General features: G+C 46.7%; 1 long non-coding RNA gene across 1 annotated transcript; it reads left to right on the top strand.

Moving 5' to 3' along the window:
- Nucleotides 1-38: 38 nt before the first annotated feature.
- LOC138526442 (uncharacterized) lies at nucleotides 39-19,255 on the top strand. Its single transcript, XR_011283574.1, has 2 exons — nucleotides 39-480; nucleotides 1,101-19,255. It is a non-coding gene; the product is annotated as an uncharacterized lncRNA (long non-coding RNA).
- The last annotated feature ends 1,271 nt before the right edge of the window (nucleotides 19,256-20,526 follow it).

The following is a 20,526-nucleotide window of genomic DNA, read 5'->3' on the forward strand; positions in this document are numbered from 1 at the left end:
AGTTTGACGTCATCACTTCGTTTCCGTGAGCGCGAAAGCTTCTCAGCTTCAGATGCCAGAGCAAGTCTGTACAGTGGAACCGGAGTTTGTGTGCTCTCGGCTGGCAGAGATTAAGGTGGACATGTTCTTCGGCATAGTTCCTGCAAAACACCAGATGGAGTTGGGGAGCGGAAAGCAAACGTAATCTGCGTGCTCTCGCTGGCTGAGTTTAAGGTCGGCATTTTCTTCGAAATACCGGGAATGTTTCTGCAAGACACCACATGGAGCGTCCGACTTCGTTTTGTCCCTCGTCGGGATTTTTGTGAGCGGGAACCGGCAAGGTTCTGGCGGCAAGAGCCGCAGGAATCTGTGCTTTTGGGTGGCTGAAATTACAATTTGCATTTTCTTCAGGATACCGTGAAAGGTTCCTGCAAGCCACCAGATGGATACGATGAGCGGAAAACTACATTTACTTCAAAAGTCATGTTGATCTATTGCAAGGTATGGACGGCTAAGTAAAGGGACCATGGGGGTGTTGGGTAATAGGGGAATTTCATTTTTGACAGAGTGTTTGGGATGGGTGGTTTTAGAGGGGGTCGACTGGGGCTGCAAGGGGATGGGGCGTTATGGCATTGGTCTAGTGGGATGGATGGGGCAACTTGGCGGGGTCTGAATGATAGGGGCACGCTGATGGAGGAACATGGGTGTGTGTGTGTCTGTGTCTGGAGAAAGAGATGGGGGCAGTGTGGGTTTGGAGGGCTGGTGGGGGTGGGGCCCATTGGTGTGGGTTTGAGAAACCAGAAAATGTTTCCCCTACTGGTCCCCAGGGATCTGTCATCCAGGAGGCCGGGACATGGCCATGGCTTTTGGATCCAGTTCCTAGGGTGGACCAGTGTTAGGAGCACCTGGGTGAGGGGTCTTCGGGGAGTGGGAGTGAGACACCGGATGGCAAGACATGGTATCCCTCCCCCTGTAACACCTTTACCCCATCCTACCAGGTAGGCTACATGGGAACTCTCCCCCGGACCCCTTCATCCCCCCCTTTTCCTTCTCAAACACTTACACGACTGCTCAGGCTGATAATCACTCACAAATGACTTTCATTAAACTTTCCCACACAGATAAGAGGCAAAGCACCCGAAGGAACGTCAGTTTCGAGTCGGCAGCCGAACGAGGGGGACAGATGGCAAACCAAGAAGGGTTTGCAAGGAGGGAAATACCCTTGACCTTTTTGGTAAGAAACCATTACTTTCAAGAAACCTTTTGAGTCAGAAAGCGTAAGACCAGGAAAGCAGACTGAAGAATCCTGCATTGTGTGTTGGAGATACCGAAGACTTTCCTGTGTAACCGACCAAGGCAGGAGGAGCAGCAGCTGTCGGGGTATCGTCACTGGCTCTAAGAACAAAAGCACCAGAGAGATCAACTGTCAAGGCTGCCCGGGTCCAAGGCACAGGAGCGATGCAGAACCAACAGCCCCCTCAATGGTCTTGGTGCCTGCAAGTCAAGGCTTACACAGACCTCCTTAACCAGAGCAGGGAAGGAGGGTTAGGGTCTCGATGGTTGGATAGGTAGGGGGTTGTAGGTTAACAGTATTGAGCGATGGGAAGAGGTTATGTATGGGACTGGGGAATTCAGGGTAAATGATGATTGCACACTTTTGCTACCAACCGTGTTTGAACTAACACTTTTTAGAGAGGGTTGATGTGTTCCCCTTCACTAGTTTTCACCAAATATACATACAACTTAAATTTGCTAGCCTCAATGCATGCGTTCACTTCACTACCACAGTTGGGTATCAATCACTGGTTTTAGCCCAAATACATAGCACAAAGTCTGTTAACATGCACTTGCACACTTAGCTTTTTCAAAGTTCTAGTCCAGTCCTACAAGAGCTGTCTAGTCCTGTGCCACGTCTCTGAAGTCCTTGGGTCCAGTTCAGACTAAAAGAAAAACAAAGACAAGCATTAGCGTATGCCTCGGAGTTTAGGTAATCTCTCACTCCTCGCAACACATTCTAAACACACACATCCTGCACACGACGTGCATTTGGTTTCCAAATCCCATTGGTGTACGCTGCTGCACGTTGCTTGTATGGGTGCTGCCCATCGCGGTCTTCTTCAGACCAACCATACAAGATAGCATGCTTTTGCTGCTTGCGCCCGCTAAGTGTAAGTTGCACTGGGCGAAAACACGCCGAGCTGCAATTATTCCCAAGCTGCCTTGGTTCCACTTGTTCAGAACGCGAACAACACTCTCCCGAACAATCCCGCCCACTTGTATTCTGCGGCGCAGGGGCTCTGGAGGGGCTAGGATATGCCCCCTGTGCTTTTCCCCTCTGTCCCACCGACTCCCAGGGCCAAGCGGTACTTATCTTTTGTATGCGAGGGGCTGGATGATCTCTCCAGAGGCTCTGGGCCCCTCGCGTATGATTTTTCTGGAGCTGCTGGGCACACGTCCTCTCCCTCTGGTTTCTCAAGCACAGGCCCTGTGCTTTGGAGCTTGCGCGTTCGCGTGCCACACCTGGCGCGGCTTCTGATTGGCTCGTGGGTCAATGTAGTCCTGGCGTGCCTTTTGCTGGATCTTGTAGTTTTTGAGTCCCTTCTGCCTGCACATAGGACACAGTAATCGTCTATATGGCTGTAAGTCCACAAACAAAGGTCTTTTTAACACTGTACCCCCCACAATCCCAATGGTCCTTTGCCCATGCCTTGTTCTGCCCATGACAGTAGTCCCCCCCCCCAACCCCACAGAAGGCAGGACTTCCAGGTGTATCTGGATAGTTTTTATGAAAAGTGCGCAATAATCGGGGGGCATGTACATGATGCGAGGGTTCCCAGGAACGATCTCCAGGTCCATACCCCACCCAGTCGATCAAATAATACATTTGACCATTGCTATGTTTCTTGGAGTTCAGAATGGCCCGGATCTCATATTCTGGTTCCCCTTGCACAAGCAGTGGAGGTGGTTTTTGGGCAATAATACCATGGGGGGCTGGTTTCAACAATGATGTATGAAAAGTGGGGTGAATTCTCATCTGGGACGGTAATGCTAATCGGACTGCCACTGGATTAATAACCTTGTCCATCCTGAATGGGCCTAAATAGCGGGGGTGCAATTTTCTGGGTCCCGCTAATCGCAGATTTCGGGTGGACAACCATACTTGGTCGTTCTTATGGTATAATGGACGGGGGCGTCAGTGTTTATCGGCATAGGTCTTATAGGTGTTTATAGCCAATATGAGATTCCCCTGTACCTCCTTCCAAACCTGCTCAATTTCAACCCTTTGTCCTGCCAGTGTATGCAGTTCTGGTTTTGCTGTTGGAACGACTAACGGTAACATCCGTGGATGCCTTCCATACAGGCAAAAGAAAGTCGTTTGTTTCGTGGATGAGTGTTCAGCATTATTGTATGCTAATTCCGCCAGTGTTGTACCCAGGTTGTCTCTCTATCTGCGGCCAAGCAACGCAGGAACTGCTCCAGTCCCTGGTTCACACGCTCGGTTTGACCGTCCGTTTCAGGGTGATAGTCTGAAGATAGCCAGACTTCCATGCCTATGATGTCACAAAACTCACGCCAAAACCTAGAGGTGAACTGTGGGCCCCTGTCTGATATAACACGGTGTGGGAGTCCATGGAGGTGGACCACATTCTGCAGGAACAGTTCCGCAATTTCCTTGGCCGTTGGAACCCCTTTACAGGGGATAAAATGGGCCATTTTAGAGAAGGTGTCAACCACTAAAATAGAAGTGTAACCTTGCACCTGTGGAAGTTCCACTAGAAGGTCCATGGTGACCGTATGCCATGGTATAGTAGGGGTCGGTAATGGCCGAAGGAGACGCGCTGGTTTTTGGTGATCGGCCTTGTTCTGGGCGCAGATTGCACATTTCTGTACATACTGCTGGACGTCATACCGCGTCTTTGGCCACCAGAAATGCCTTGCCGCTAGTTCTAATGTCTTTGCTTTGCCGGGATGACCCGCTAATGATGAATCATGGCACCATGACATGGCTTGTTCTTGTAATTGGGTTGTGGGCAAATACAAAGATTGAGCCCGATAGGGGAGTCCGTCTACATGCTGTGGATCTTGTTTGCACCAATGGTGAAGGTCCTTCATGGAAAGCTCTTTCTGGATGCTCTCAAAAAAATTAGTGGTTAAACCCACTATTCTTTCCAAAGGTACTATTGGCCGGGACATGGTCTCTACTTCCTTTACCGTGGTCTCTGGGTAGCGGGAAAGTATATCAGCCTTCCGATTGCTGGTTCCAGGCCGGTAAGTAGTAATAAAATCAAATTCAGCAAAGTATTGGGCCCAACGCAATTGGCGCAGGCTCAATGTCCTGGCAGTTCTAATAAACTGTAGGTTGCGATGGTCGGTAATAACCGTCACAGTGTGACATGCCCCCATCTAATAATGCCGCCATTTGCTGAAAGCTGCCTTGATGGCCAATAGTTCCCGATCAGCAATAATGTAATTCGCCTCAGCGGGAAGCAACTTTCTTGAGTAATAGGCCACTGGGTGTAAAAGGCCTGTCTGAGGATCTCTTTGGGACAAAACCACGAATGGCTGGGACAAGTCTGGATGTTTTAGTACCGGTGCATCGGTAAAGGCCTTCGTGAGCCGTTGAAATCCCTGCCCAGCAAAGGTATCCCAAACAAAAGGGCAACCCTTATATAGAAGTCTTGTGATCGGGGTGACCAATTCCGAGAAATTCGTAACAAAACGCCTGTAGAAATTTGCAAAACCTAAAAAGGATTGCACATCTTTTACATTGGCCGGGGGAGGCCAATCTAGAATGGTCTGTACCTTCTTGCGGTCCATTTGTACACCCGTCGGGGTAAGATAATACCTTAAGAATTCCACGGTGGTCTGGTGGAATTTCGCATTTTCCAACTTGGCGTAGAGGTGATGTTCCCTCAACTTTTGCAAGACAGCACGTACATGCTGGACATGTTCCTGGAGGCTATGTGAGTAGATAAGGATGTCATCGATATACACAACAGCACGTATATCCGAATACTCACGGAGTACCTCATCAAGAAAGTGTTAGAAGGCGGCGGGTGTGTTACAGAGACCGAATGGCATAACTTGATATTCATACAATCCGAATTTTGTTCGGAAGGCAGTTTTCCATTGAACTTGGTATAGATAACCGCGTCCCAAACCTGATCTAGAAGGACTGGGATGAGGGGGAGCGGGTAACGGTTTTTGATAGTTATCTGATGTACCGTGCAGTAATCTATACAAGTCCAAAGTTCCCCGGACTTCTTCGGTACGAAGAACAGAGGTGAAGATATCGGCGAGTTTGAGTGTCTTATAAAGCCATTTTGTAAATTGGCTGTGATGTACTCCCGGAGGTGTTCATTTTCGGCCTCGGTCAAGGAGTATATGCGACTACAAGGTAATGTAGCCCCTGGCTCCAAATCTATTCGACAATCGAATGGCCGATGTGGGGGTAGAGATTCTGCGGCCTTCTTATTGAAGACATCTATAAAATCGGCATATTGCGCCGTTAGCTCCTCGGGGTGTACCGCAGGTTGATCACCCGTAATGTTTGCAATACGAAGGGGCAACGGCACCGGTTGTTTACAATGCTCTAAACAATAACAGGAATTCAAATTGACCAACCCGGTGGTCCATTGAATATGGGGATCGTGTTTTCTTAGCCAAGGTAATCCCAAAATAAGCCCGAACTGCGGGGCGGCAATAAAGGCAACATTTTCCCGATGCCCGTTTCCGCATTCCAAGACTAAGTGGGTACTGTGCATTATTGGACCGGAGGATTGAGGTGTGCCATCCACCGCTCGCACAGGCTCGGGTTTATTTTTCTGTTGCACCGGAACACCCAGTTTAAGCGCAAACTTGGCATCGATGAAATTACCTGTTGCCCCTGAGTCATTCAACATAGTGACCTCCTTACGCAACCCCAGGAACACTAAACGCCCATTTAGAGTGACATGTGGGCCAAAATTGGGACAGCCTTCAATTGGGGCCCTGCTTTCTGTCAGGCTCGACCGGGTGACCCCCCCCCACTACTGATGAGCCGAGGCGTTTCCCTGTGTTTTAGGTTTAGTGGGACATTCTCGGACAAAATGCCCTGACTTCCCACAATACATGCACACACCATCAGACTTGTCCACCGTCCCTCGTGACCCTCTGACTTGGTCCAACCGCACAACTGGGCGAGGCTCCCTTCTTCTCTTGTCCCCCCGCCGTTCAGCTAGCCTATGATCGAGACGCATAGTTAGGTCGATCATATCCGAACGTTCCCGAGGTTGGGGATCAATCTGGGCAATAAGGTCTTTAATATCATCCCTCAGCCCCTGATTAAACAAAGACATGGTTTTGTAACGCGGCCACTTGGCTTTGGCCACTAATCGATTGAATTGAGTGACATATGTCACCAACTCCTTGTTCCCTTGCCTTAAGGCTAGTAATTACCAATCCTTACACAAGGTGGCTGTCTTCCGATTAAATATTTTTACAAACTCACTAAGGAAATCATCCCAGTCGTACAGGATGGTATTATCCTTCTGGACTAAAGGATTAGCCCTTGCTGCGGCGTCCCCCGTAAGGTACGAGATGACAAATGCTGTCCTAGACTGATGTGACCGGAATGCTTCGGCCTTAGTGAGGAAGTGAAGGCGACACTGGGTTATGCAGGTTGATAATTTCTGTGGGTCTCCTGAATACCTGTCGGGTGGTGCAAGGGGAACAACTGGGTCTGGGGTAACTTGTACTTGTACTGGCGTTTGGCCTGGTAATGGCGCAGTTTGGGCTGCTAGGCTACAGACTTGCGCAGACAGGGTAGCATAATCCTGTCTGGACACAGCCAACTCCCCCCTGCAGATCCTGCAAGGCCGTGGCAATTTCTTCCATGGCAGAGATGGGGGCTGGCTGCACCACTCGGGCGCCTGAATATTCCGTGGGCTTGTGCTTCTGAGAAGGCTGGCCTGATCCAAGGCGCAGGAGTGATACAGAACCAACCACCCCCTCAATGGTCTTGGTGCCTGCAAGTCAAGGCTTACACAGACCTCCTTAACCAGAGTGGGGAAGGAGGGTTAGGGTCTCGATGGTTGGATAGGTAGGGGGGTTGTAGGTTAACCGGATTGAGGGATAGGAAGAGGTTATGGATGGGACTGGGGAATTCAGGGTAAATATGATGATTGCACACTCTTGCTACCAACCGTGTTTGAACTGACACTTTTTAGAGAGGGTTGATCCCTTCACTCGTTTTCACCAAATATACATGCAACTTAAATTTGCTAGCCTCAACACATGGGTTACCTTCACTAACACAGTTGGGTATCAATTACTGGTTTTAGCCCAAATACATAGCACAAAGTCAGTTAACATGCACTTGCACACTTAGCTTTTTCAAAGTTCTAGTCCAGTCCTGCAAGAGCTGTCTAGTCCTGTGCCACGTCTCTGAAGTCCTTGGGTCCAGTTCAGACTAAAAGAAAAACAAAGACAAGCATTCGCGTATGCCTCATAGGTTAGGTAATCTCTCACTCCCCACGACACATTCTAAACGCACACATCCTGCACACGACGTGCATTCGGTTTCCAAATCCCATTGGTGTACGCTGCCGCACGTGGTTTGTAACACCTAGTAATGGGTGCTGCCCATCGCGGTCTTCCTTCAGACCGACTATACCAGATAGCGTGCTTTCGCCCGCTAAGTGTAAGTTGCACTGGGCGAAAACGCGCAGAGCTGCAATTATTCCCAAGCTGCCTTGGTTCCACTTGTTCAGAATAACAAACAACACTTTCCCGAACAATCCCGCCCACTTATCTGTATTCGGCGGCGCAGGAGCTCTGGAGGGGCTAGGATATGCCCCCAGCGCTTTTCCCATCTGTCCCACCGACTCCCAGGGCCAAGCGGTACTTATCTTTTGTATGCGAGGGGCCGGATGATCTCTCCGGAGGCTCTGGGCCCCACGCGTATGATTTTCCAGGAGCTGCTGGGCACACGTCCTCTCCCTCTGGTTTCTCAAGCACAAGCCCCGTGCCTTGGGGCTTGCGCATGCGTGTTCGCATGCCACGCCCGACGCAGCTTCTGATTGGCTCGTGGGTCCGCAAGGCATGCTGGGAAATATAGTCCTGGCGTGCCTTTTGCTGGATCCTGTAGTTTTTGAGTCCCTTCTGCCTGCACATAGGGCACAGTAATCGTCTATAGGGCTGTAAACCCACAAACAAAGGTCTTTTTAACGCTGTAACCCCATAATCCCAATGGTCCTTTGCCCGTGCCTTCTTCTGCCCCTGACATCAACACAGCCGGTGAGTTGGGGAGACCGATGCAAGACCGGTCTGTGTTGTCAAGGTTGCAAGTGGCAACATTGTATAACAAGCGCTGGAACGTACATTGTTAAACACGTGTGATGAAAGACACGAGTAAAGCTAAACTGCTGATGAATGTTTTAACTTGAGAAGGAAAGGTACGATGCCATTGACCGAGTGGTCTGGCACTGTGAGTGTGCTCAATCAAAGGTCTCTGTAAGGTATCCCGCCAAGAGAAACGAAAGTAGAAGATTGATAAGGACATTGTGTGAAGTGAATCAAAGTGGTACTGCAATGGTTTAAGCAAAACGCTTCGCACATGCGAAAGTCTTCAATTTTGATTGGCTCTGAGCCCGAATGTGGGAGATCTGAGGCTGAACGAGGGAGACAGTGTAACCATTGTGGTAAAAAATGGGGGTCCAAGCCTGAAGGAGGGAGACCCATGATAAACATTGGAAGTGAGCACTTGTGCATGTGAAGATACGGATAGGAATGTAAATTTATTTGTTTGACAGGCCCTCAGCAGTAAAAGACTGTTATTGGAAAAGAGACTTTGGCAGAAGACCCCCTGCTATCTATGCTTTGAACTGTATCCTTGTGGCAGAGAAGCCACAGTTTGTGCCAAGCTCGAACGTGCCGCATTGCCCTGTGCTGAAAATGCAGAGAAGGGAAGCCAACTGCTCAACCACCCTGACATTATTTCTTGAACATTTTTCTTTTTTGCATACATTGTCACACACCCTTTTGTATTTAGAAGGAAGGATTGGCAATAGGTTTATTAGTATATGCCCTTTTTATTTTGACAGACTCTACTCAGACTGCTTTATTATTTGATGGTTGTAGCTTGCTCCCATCCTTAGATTTAGGTTAGATAGGCGTTCAGCCAACTCAGTGAAGTTTAAAAAACACACTTGAACTGAGATCACTTGTCTGTCTTCACTGTTTGATACCATGCCTTCCTTACACCAAGCACAAATCTTTCCTTCATTGCCTGGTCCCGAGGACTGTGGTGACCTGAAATGAGGAGTCTGACCAAAATCAGGCATGGTTTTGGTTATAAACATTTATTTATGGATAAAAGTATGCAAAATCTATCTTAAGCCCAACTAGAGGTGGTTTTCCTACTCCACTAAATTAAAACTCTGTCCTAGAAATCCATTGTGTCAAAAAAAAAGTATTCAGTCGTAGTCAAACTCCTAAATTATCCCTGTCACTACAACACAACGAAGCTAACCAAAGACTTCTTATCACAACCCAGGAGAGTAAAAGTCTTGTAATGTTCCGAGTTCACCAAGTTCCACACATGTAACAAAACTACTACTAGTGCCTCCCTTCTATGTAATGTCCAGATTACACAGATTTCCTCTTAAGTATACTTCAGCTTTAAATCCTTCATCAATGTGTTTAATTCCCTCCAAGGGTTTGGTGTTCTCTTTACTTGAACATTGTCCTTCAGCTTGTTCCCATTGAGATGACGGAGAGGCTCCCTGAGTCTTTCAACTACTCAATACCACAGTCTTATGGAACTGACTATGGAATTGCTTCACAGAATGGTTTAGTTCTTATGAACTCCAAACGGAGGCAGAAGTTGTCCCAACCTTATCACTTTTCCCTTTACCTTCTCTAGGAGGAACTCTTCACTGGTTTCGCCAGGGGTCATGGGTTCTATCTACTACTTTCTTCTTCTGTTCTCCTTGACCGGCTAAACTTTGCGACCCGTCACTCTCTTCGATTCTTCCTCGGTCCGCTCGACTTTTGCGTTCCATCACTCTCTTCATCGGCCCGCTTGACTTTGTGGTCCATTATGGCTGGCGGTCAGAACGCAAGTTTCGTACCAAATAGTCCACCCATTACAGGTCTTGCAACCACCACAGTTTCTTTTACCTCCATGCAACCACCCATGCAGCTCCTCCGTAGGCTTGTGCTGATGGTGTTCTTGCAATGCATGATCCACCCACTACACGTTATGCCATCACCGCACTGACTTTCGACTTAAGGTTTGCTGGCTCTCCACTGGCGGGCGAGACGCTTCCCTCAGTTCAACTCCAGTACTTCAGATGGCTGTCTTGCTACAGTCTCGCAATGCCCTCCTTTCAACTCTTTTTGGACGCATCCTCGCTTGTTGGACTCTCATCCCAGAGATAGCTCTCTAGAGTTGGTTCTGCTAGTCCTTCTTTGCTGTTTGTATTAAGTAGCTGCGACTGCCCTAGCATAAGGTCAGTTCCGATTTGAGAGCAGCTGTTTGAGTACTCTTCATTCTTGACTGTAGAGTTCTTGGTTTCTTCTTTGTCCCAGTCCTTTATCATATTTAAGGACGAATTGGGTGTTATTACCCCTTGTGATTGGGAGTTAAAGGCACCGTATTCCAAACTCTCATTCAAATCCCCAGGCAGGGAGTTTCTCCCTTTGAGGTCCTCCTTCATGTTACCACCCCTAGGGGCACTATCGGTTAGCAGCCTCACCTCCCTTGCCTCTTGGAACGGGTCTCTTTCTCCCACCCCACCACTCTGGGGAGAAGTGATGCCATCTAAAGCATTGTTACAGGACCTAGGCTACGGTCCCCTTGGATCCTCTCAAAAGAACATGGGGAGCAATAGGGCCACTACGAAGGATTCCACCAGGTTACAGTATGTAAGTAAATGGAGGTGTTTTTGTCACTGGTGTTTAGGGGGTGATCAAAACCCACTGCATCTCCTTCATCACACAATTAGTGGGAATTGGTGTGTGGTCTCGTGTTTAACCTATTTGGCAGCAATGGGTGCATATTAGAAAATCTAACTGCAGACGCTGTCATTAGCAAATCAAATAATTTGGAGAAATGTTACGGTCTCTATAGACAGCCTGCCGAGGAGAATACTGCACATCCAGTGGGACCTCAATGTGGTTCTGTTGGCGCTCATGTGAAAACTTTTTGAACAGCCCATTGTTGGTTGCTGTCACCCAGGCCTGCTGGATAAGTGAGCTTCAAGTGCCCCATACAGAACCACCTTCTATCTTTATATATAAAGCTTTATGTGTGTCTGTTTGTCCGGTTATAAAAATCCACACCGTTGAACCCACATCTACCAAATTTTGCTTGGATTCCCCATTTTTCTGGGGCAAGATTGTAGTCCGTTTGGATACACAAAATTTACTCTGTAGACACCCTTGTTTACTGATGCTCACTCTGATTCACTACACTAAGTGTCTGAAGCAAAATGTTCAATATGTTGGTTATTCCACTAAAATGTATTAATTACTACTGTATACAGTTAGAAAGTGTTTATTAAAGCATTTTAAAGGAAATACGTTATTTTAATCCACTCCAAATATGGGAAAAGGCAAGGTTAACGTTTACTTACGTTCACTCACGAGAAGAGAGCACAATCAATCTTTCTTGGACATTTTCTCAAATGTACTAAAGCCATTAAGTGACTGAAACATGCCACACAAAAAACAAACATCACTTGGAAAAGCTCCATCTGATGCAAATCGAAAATCAAAACTTCTGAAACGCAACAGCAGACAGCAGTACGACTTGCCGACCAGAGGACAAGGCAACTTTCCCCAAGGACAATTAGCTGCCAGAGCAAAGTGAAGCAAGACTTGCCAACAAGAGGACAAGAGCAAAATCCTCCAGGGCACATGAAACCACTTGATCAGGACATGGGCAACGCTGGGTACCCCAGCTAGTTATCTTCTACAGGGAAAAGGTGGTTCTCAGACGCACCCCAATTTACGACAAAAGGTGGTTTCTGCCTTCCACATCAATGAAAAACTAGCACTACCAATTTTGACAAATTCTCACTGTCTGCTACGTAGCAACAAAGCTGAATACACAACAAACTTGACTAAATAAACATTACTTGTTTTATTGAAACCCAAAATAAATGTTGATAAACAATACATTGATATTCTTAAGAGCCATTTTCCTTAATACTTAAGGCAGCGTAAATAAGTGAATTGTTTGTGTACACAAATGCATGTAATGCAGCAAAATATATGCAGTTGCAAGGTAATGTAGAAATACATACCATTTATTTAATGACTTATTCCAAAACACTAACCGCATACCTAACACAGTGCTAAAACGAGAACAAATATCAAAGCACACAAATGCATATTAAATACTGGCAAAACTGCCTTGTACATACAAATGCATTATACATCCATATAAAAGTGCTGAGTGAAAATGTGTCCTAAAAGTCAATGCGGAACCTTTTACCTCACCAAGGCAAATCGTATATGCCTGCCTAAAGTACAAAGATTATATCAGATTCTGGAAGTGTCAGGTGCCCTTCAGAAAACTGTGAAGTGCCACATGTTTGAAAAGGTGCCAAGTGCCATTTAAAAAAGTGTTACGTGCTAACTAGTTAAAATCATATTAAATCTCTGGCTACATTCCCTTTCTATTCATCATATAGCCAAGGGACTAGGTAGTTTACTTAAAGACCTTTTGGGCCACCCAGAATTTTCCCCATTTTTTTTTGTGGTGAAACGTGCTCCCCATGCCTTAGCCCCAGACCCAAACCAGGCGACTTCCCCAGGCCCATCATAGCGAAAATCCTGCGCCACCCCAACCGAGATAAAGTATTGCTCCTGGCGAGGGAGAAGAAGGAAATGAAACTAGGATCACAAATCATTTGTATTTTCCCTGACTTCTCACTCCCGGTGCAACATGAGCAGTGACAGTTTGGGGTCAAGAAAATGCGGCGGGAGCGCAACATACAATATGTTATGCTATTCCCTGCGCACCTATGATTCCAATTCTGTGGTAAACTCTGCTTCTTCACAGTCCCGAGTGAAGCCGTGAAGTTTATCGAAGCCCAGATTCCGATAAATTATCCTGTTGCTGATGCAGCTGAGGACAGTATACCCGACTGAATGTGCTCTTGCTCCCATGTTGCTTCTGTGCTCTCCGGATATCATATGTGTTTCCACTGCCTCAATTCTTCTTTTCGGTTAGGGATGTGACGTCCCTTGTTAAGCGTAAAGTGCTTATCGGCAATAGTCTGCCCCATTGCAGTTGCTTGTTGCAAGTTGGGGGAAGAAAACTCAATTTTCCCTGCCGGACCACAAGGGTGCTGGTTGGGGGGTGGCAGTGGGGGTGTTTGGGGGGAGAATACGGTTCTGGGCTAGAACACGTCTGGATTTGTGGTTATGTGCCAGTTATGCAATTCAATGGTGATGTGGGGAGAAAGCAGTAAAAGTATTGGCAATTTAGTGCTCAGATGGCACAATTTGTACTTGCACAGAAGTTTTAATTCTGAGGGAACAGATTGTACATCATATGGTAACACATAGGATATGGCACAACAATTAAGAGCAATGTGTTTGTCAGAACTAGAATGGGAGAGCGTATCGACACACTCCCCCCGAACCACAGAAGCCGAATGGATCCGACCCTCCCACGGTGGTTGGCACAAGTGCCTGATGTTTGAGTTAAAGGTAACCAGAAAAGAAAGAGGTTGAGGCACAAAAAGATTGGATGGGTGTGGGGGGTGTAGGGAAAGAACATGCATACATACTTAGACCACAACCTACTAACCTGACCTACCCTAAACCCTGTCTGCGCTCTATCCTCCTTCAATATCATGCCTTATCAGTCTTCATACCTTACACATTTTTCCAGCACCCCTACTGAACACATGACCTGTTTAAATGTGCTGAGACATCAGAGAAACACGAAGCAGTATGGAGCAAACCAGGGAGTCCTCTTCCCCCCCCCCCCCCCCCCATATGAATGTACAAGACTCCTGGCCTAAATAGGCAAAGCAAGCAAACATGAAATGTACACAAACATGAAACGTTAGCCCCATGGCTTCAGAGGCCCTTGATGATGTTATCTGGAAAGGGTTGTGTTTACTTATCGCACAAACCCCTTCCACATGCGGAACTCCCGCTTGTTATTCAAACGTGTTAAATGTTGGCCCAAAGCAACCCCATGTGTCCATTCTCCCTATTCAGTTCAAGGCTAAGAGACAATGCCTTCCAACACAACAATCGGATAAAGCGCGCATTTTCACTTAGCCTTCGGTCTTCCTGCAAGAAACCCATGCCAGAGATGAGCTATGCTGGAGTATCGCCCCCGCATGGGGGAGGAACACATAATTTACCTCCTACTCTTCGCAGTCCAGGGGTGTGATGATACTTATACATAAAAAAACAAAGATTTATGGAGAAAAAGATACACATTGACCTGGAGGGGGAAGGTACGTCGTGGTTCACTGTGTCCTAGAAGCAGTAAAACTATTACTGGCAAATACATATGGCCCCGATGTTGACTCCCCTAAGTTTTTTTTTTTTTTTTTATTTATTTATTTTTTTTTTTACATCATTGCGGGGATCCTTTCCGGATATTGTGGGTTACCTGTGGTGTGGGGAGGGGATATGAACCAAATTCTGGATCGTCCACTGGATAGTACCAGTGCGACGCCCAAGCCCCAGTCTAGAGCCGCCCGCTGACTGCTAGCTCACATACATTTGCTGGCCCTGGGTGATGCATGGCGCCTAACACATCCACAGGCGAGGGAATGCACCTTTTACTCTTCAGTGCATGATATGGCCTCCCGGATTGACATGCTCCTGGTCTCTAGCTCATATATGGGAAGAGTGCTTGACGTTGAGATAAAACCACACACATTACCTGACCACTCCCAGTTGACACTAACACTGGAAATGGACAGGCCGACCACGGCAGCGCGTGCCTGGCGATTTTAAATCAGAAGTATTAAAATATCTAGTTTTGGGTGGAGATCAAGTCCGACATTGAGACCTTCTTTGAATGCAATACTGCTGCCCACCTCCCTGGGTACCGGATGGCAGGCCTTCAAGGTGTACATCAGTGGCATGGCAATATCTAGGGAGGCTAGAATACTAAAAGGTATTAGGGGAGACCTGGAGCGATGTGAATCCACACCGAAGAACAGGTTGAGTTCTCTAGCTCTTCGGATCCCCTGGTGCTCGCTCAAATATAGACAGAACTGGAAAGATTTGGGGTGCATGCTCAGGGAAATCTGTATTCTTCCCACCCACAAGCAGCCAGAAGATACGGGGAAGGGGATAGACCTGGTAGGACATTGGCGGGGACAGAGATGGGGCAGGCTCAACTGGACTGCATACTGGATAAGCAGAGCCATTCCGGATGGACTGATATAGAGGTGGTCCAGACGTTCAGCAAATTCTACAGATCTTTATATATGGCGGAGCCGTTGCGGGGGGGGAACAGACCATACACTTGCTACTGGAAGATATTCTGTTGTCACGCCTTAATGACCAGACTAGAGAGGGACTTGAGGGCTCCATTTCACTAGAAGAAATGTTGGCGGTAGTTGTCAACTTGCCCAAGGGAATGGCTCCCGCCCCTGATGGCCCCACAGCAGAGTTTTATCAGGAATATGCGGTCATTGTGGCTCCCACCCTTCTTGGAGTTTGGGAAGAGTCGCTGTGTAACTCCCTACTGCCTGAGTCGCTTTGGGAAGCCATAGTTATGGTACTTCTGAAACCGGACAAGCCAAGCAATGAATGTGGTTCATATAGGCCCCTGTCGCTCATGAATTGCGATACCAAAATGTACGCTATGGTTCTGGCTAACCGCCTACTCCCGTTGATGCCTCATCTTATCCACTGTGACCAGGCCGGGTTTGTTCTTGGAAGATCCACAGTACTCAATATTAGGCGACTATTCGATATCATGGCTAGAATAGATCCAAAGGCTGACGCAGTGGCGGTCACTGTCGATGCTAAAAAAGCCCTCAATATTGTATCTCAGAAATATCTACTGGTGGTGCTGGGGAAGATAAGTATAGGACCATCCATGACACAATATATTAAATTATTATATACGCACCCACTAGCCAGGGTGCTAGTCAACTTGTGTTTATCTGAACAATTCCCCCAGGAAAGAGGCACCCGCCAGGCTTGCCCTTTCTCCCTGATCCTTTTTGTACTCTATCAAACTCGCGGCAGATTTTATCTGGGATCGCCATGGGGAGCACAGTGTCCGCTTGGCTGGCTCTCCCAAAATAATTTCATTGTACGCCGATGTTTTATGTTAGGGACCCCCATGTCAATCTAGACCCGATCCTGTACGATATCAAGAGAATCGGTGAATTCTCTGGCTTCACTATTAACTTTTCCAAGTCAGAGATTTTCCCGCTCATGAACAGCATGCCCAAACCCTGTGGCGCATTCCCCCCTCTGGTGGTCCCCAGACCATATTTAATATCTGGGAGTGGTAGTATCCAGAACATGCACCTCCCAACTGCCAGACCATTATGTGGCAGCTATAAACTATGTGGAAGATAGACTTAATCGATGGAATCCCCTCCCACTCTCTGCAATTACCCAAGTTATTGTACATGTTCATTAATGTCCCACTCTGGCCTGGGAAATCCTATTTCGCTAGGAATACATGGGCTATTTGCACAATTCCTCTGGCACTCCGCAGCAGTCCAGAAAAAATGGGTGGAGATGACCGTTCCCTATGAGAAAGGGGGCTTCTTAGCCCCTCACCTGGAATAATATTGGGTGGCCGCCCAGGCCCAGTTCACTACATACTTGTATACCCGGAAACAACTGTCGCCCCATGTGAAGTTAGAGAAACTGGCAGCGGGTCGTTTAGTTCTTAGGACATTGCTGCTGGACCGAGCTGCCATTACAACACTGTTGCTGCCACGATTTGAGTTTAGCGGGCAATATTTGCCTTTACAGGGACCGCCCGACCATACTATCGGTGTCTCCCAATGTGGAGATTCTCCGAACTTAGGCCTATGTGGGACGTACCAGTGAATTCAGTGGGGAAATCTATCACGCCCACTACATGGCACCCTGGTTATGCAGGTACCTGGGGGGAATTGCTTCAATATTACAGAATTCGAGCAGCAGTGGCTACCCTGTGGTCGGGATATCCCAATGAACCCCCACCTCTCCCCGCTCCACCCCCCCCTCCCCCCCACACACAACTGCAGAGCTAGTGTACATGGCAAACTCCTGCGCCTACAGACATATTCTCTCCACCCTTCATAAAATTGTGTTAAACAAAATGGTCCCCTTGGCCTCATATGCACGACTCCATTGGTCCTGAGAAATGGGTATGGAACTTATGGACGCCCAGTAGACACTCGTGTGGTCACACTAAGAGGGTCTCCCTTAGTTTCAGGTTCTCAAACTTGAGCAGAACCACCTCCGGTAACTCAAGACCTTCATTTTCACTTCTACTTTCTCTCTTCCTCTCCCCTGCTGATGCACCTGACTGCTCTGCACACTGGTCACCCTCAGAACTCGGGGCCCAGGCTCTTGCATGTCCGGTTGCCCTTGCACTGCCTCTGGGCTCCCCAGCACTTGATGGTCTGTATCGGCAACTGAAGAGTCTCTTCTCTCAGCACTTATGAGCCACCTGCTGGCTGCACTTTTGAGTTCACTGCACTTCCCCCTGCCCCTGGCACTTCTCCCCTTCGCTCTTCCCTGCACTTGTGTGATCTGAATGATACAAGGCCTAGTAAGATCGTTATTTTGTCACCCCTTGTTTCCCCCCCGCATTGTCTTGTCTCGCCTAGAAACACTTGTGCACAGGCGCGTTATAAATGCCATATCATATAATCTCATGCAATTTAAAATACTGAACAGATTATACTATACTCGCGCTACACTCAGCATGATGTTCCGATCCGAGGGCCATGTTTGCCCTAGATGCAGATCTGCCCAGGGTGAACACCTACATATGTTCTGGGGATGTGGCTACTTTAAAAGATTTCTGGGGCAACGTCTTATACACATTATCCAAGGTGGTGGAGGTCCTGCTGGAGTGTTCCCTGTTCAATGTACTGTTTGGTATTTGGTTGAATCATGCCGAGCAAAAGACATCGAGCGTTTGTAAATATGGGTTGCATGATGGCCAAAAGATGCATTCTGCTTAAATGGAAAGATATAAACTCTCCTAAAGTGCAGGAGTGGGTTGTTGCTCTTAACTGGTCTCATGAAAATGAGGAACTGTATGTGACTACATGCCCTTGACATCCAGACTCAGGGACGTTTGGACTGAGTTTGTGCTTATCTGGCTATTCGGACGGTCACAGATGAATAGGGCGTGAGCTTGACCACAACGAACAATAGACACTGCAACATCATTTGTGCTAATAACATTGACCGTGATTCTTGAATACTGTGATTATCTGTGTATAAATTGCGTAGTGTATTGATTCCATGTGAAATCTGTTGTACTCCCATCAAATTGCCAATAAAATAAAGGTTTAAAAAAAAAAGAACTTCCCAAGATTATGGATCAAAGGGTACTTTGGACAAAGACTAAAGGTATCGCTACGGTGAAAACCCTTATGCCTTACCATTCACTATGCTGGTTAGGTCTGATTGGGGTCCTAGTCCTAACTAAACATCCAAGTGGTCAAAGAGCTACGCTTTGTTTCCGAGTTCCTTGTACTCTGGTCACATTTTAAATTTTAGGCAGTCTGAGTTGCTTTTCATGTTATTTTAACTCGCTGTCCTATAAATCCATATTTCGAGTGACATTTTTAATTTGGAAATTTTCTTTCAGAGATCTTTAGTTGTCTATAGTTTACCCGTACTTGTTCACACTACAGCATCATTATTCAAAGCAAATCATTTTTAGATTGATAATATCGTCACAAACTTAAGACACCGTATCAGTGTGCGCCTGCTGAAAGTTTGAAGTCGTAATATCTGTTTATCCCTTAAAGGAAATATTGTGACAAAAGATTAAAGTTTACTTTTTCCGTTATGTCATTCTTGCAGCTTTTCATGTGCAGTTATGAAAAGTTTTTTTGCAAATGTTTCTCTCTTGGGCTTCTTTTTCTTCCAATACCCCCGGTAAAGCAGGTTCACTCCATATGGCTCCACCAATTCGATCTTTGGTTTTAAAAAGGCAGTTGCTAAATGTACTGTGTAATGTTAAGTATGTTTCATTTCTACACATGTATATGTACTATTTGTTGCTTTACAGTGTAAGCACTTGCCATAATAAAAACACTTCCATTACCAATTACCCAATTGTCTATTTTATTAAAGCTGTGTAGACTCTTATTAAGAACATTAGTGAACATAACACAGTTTAATTATGTATTTATGTACCTTGGTCGATCCGCTCACTCAAAAGGTAGATGGTGGGATGGGGTCAAGCCATATTGGTTTGGGTAAGGAGTGGTGAGGAGGGGGGCTGGTGGTGGAGGAGTGACCTACCCCACATAAAAAAAATGAGGTACAACACATTTGAAAAAAATGCAACTAGTTCAGGCTCAATTAAAATACTCGATTAGAATCCTTCATTATGCCAATGGATAAGATATCATCTTACAATTTGGTCCAATTAAACGGTTATAATACATCTTAAATAAGATAAATGTGTAAGAACCATGAACTGATAACGCATGTAATAAGTTCTACTTTAACAATATAAATACTTTCATGGAATATAAATGACCGAAAATGTGAAACCATCAATCAAAAGAATTGCATATTGAGTACAACAAAGAACTGAGTTAAAAGCATAACAAAAAGAGAGGACTCTGACAATGTTTCTAGGTGGACACGGTATGGAGCTACAGAGACCCTGGCAGGGTTGGGGGAGAGTGGGTGTACTACATTTTTAGAAAGACAATTGCTAGTATATGAGTTATTCCCAAGGCGTCTACCCTATCCACTTGCTCCTTTTGCCAGGTACCAGTCTGTAATTCAAGACCTGGTAGAGTTTTGAAGAAAGAACAACTCTGCATTAGAAGGGCAAACTGTCTGTGGGTATCGCCTTTGAGCCAACTAAAGGTACATATGACTACCCAGTCTGCAGGATGGAGTGTGAAAGACCTACTTGCGTATAAGGGTATGCAATGGCGTTGGCAGATGAGGGGTTTCAAGGTCAGCACAGTTATGTGCAGCTGCCTGCAGGAGACACCTGCCAAGACAGCGCTGCTTGACTTGGCAGCTGACAATTTATAACTGATACAAACCACAAGATCTGACAAGAAGTGTTACTCGGAAAAGCCAATCCCTTTGTCACATCCACACAATGACCCAGGTTCAGTCATTAATGCCCTTACTGTGTAAGTTGCAAAAGAGGCAGAACTCTAAAGGGAGGCTGGGGAGAAGGCCTAGTATGGGAGTTTGGAAACCAGCGTTGCAGTAAAAAGCGGAGTAAAGAATGACAGAGGGAGATGGGAGTGTAAGGAGGTTGAGACTTAAGAGAGGTGGATGGTAGAAAGGGGAAGGGAGTGTGAAGAAGGGTGAAAAGAAGGAAAAGGGGAGAGCAACATGAAGAGGGGA

The sequence above is a fragment of the Ambystoma mexicanum genome, chromosome 7p (genome assembly GCF_040938575.1).
Source record: "Ambystoma mexicanum isolate Mex_15411 chromosome 7p, UKY_AmexF1_1, whole genome shotgun sequence".
Classification (NCBI taxonomy): Eukaryota; Metazoa; Chordata; class Amphibia; order Caudata; family Ambystomatidae; genus Ambystoma; species Ambystoma mexicanum.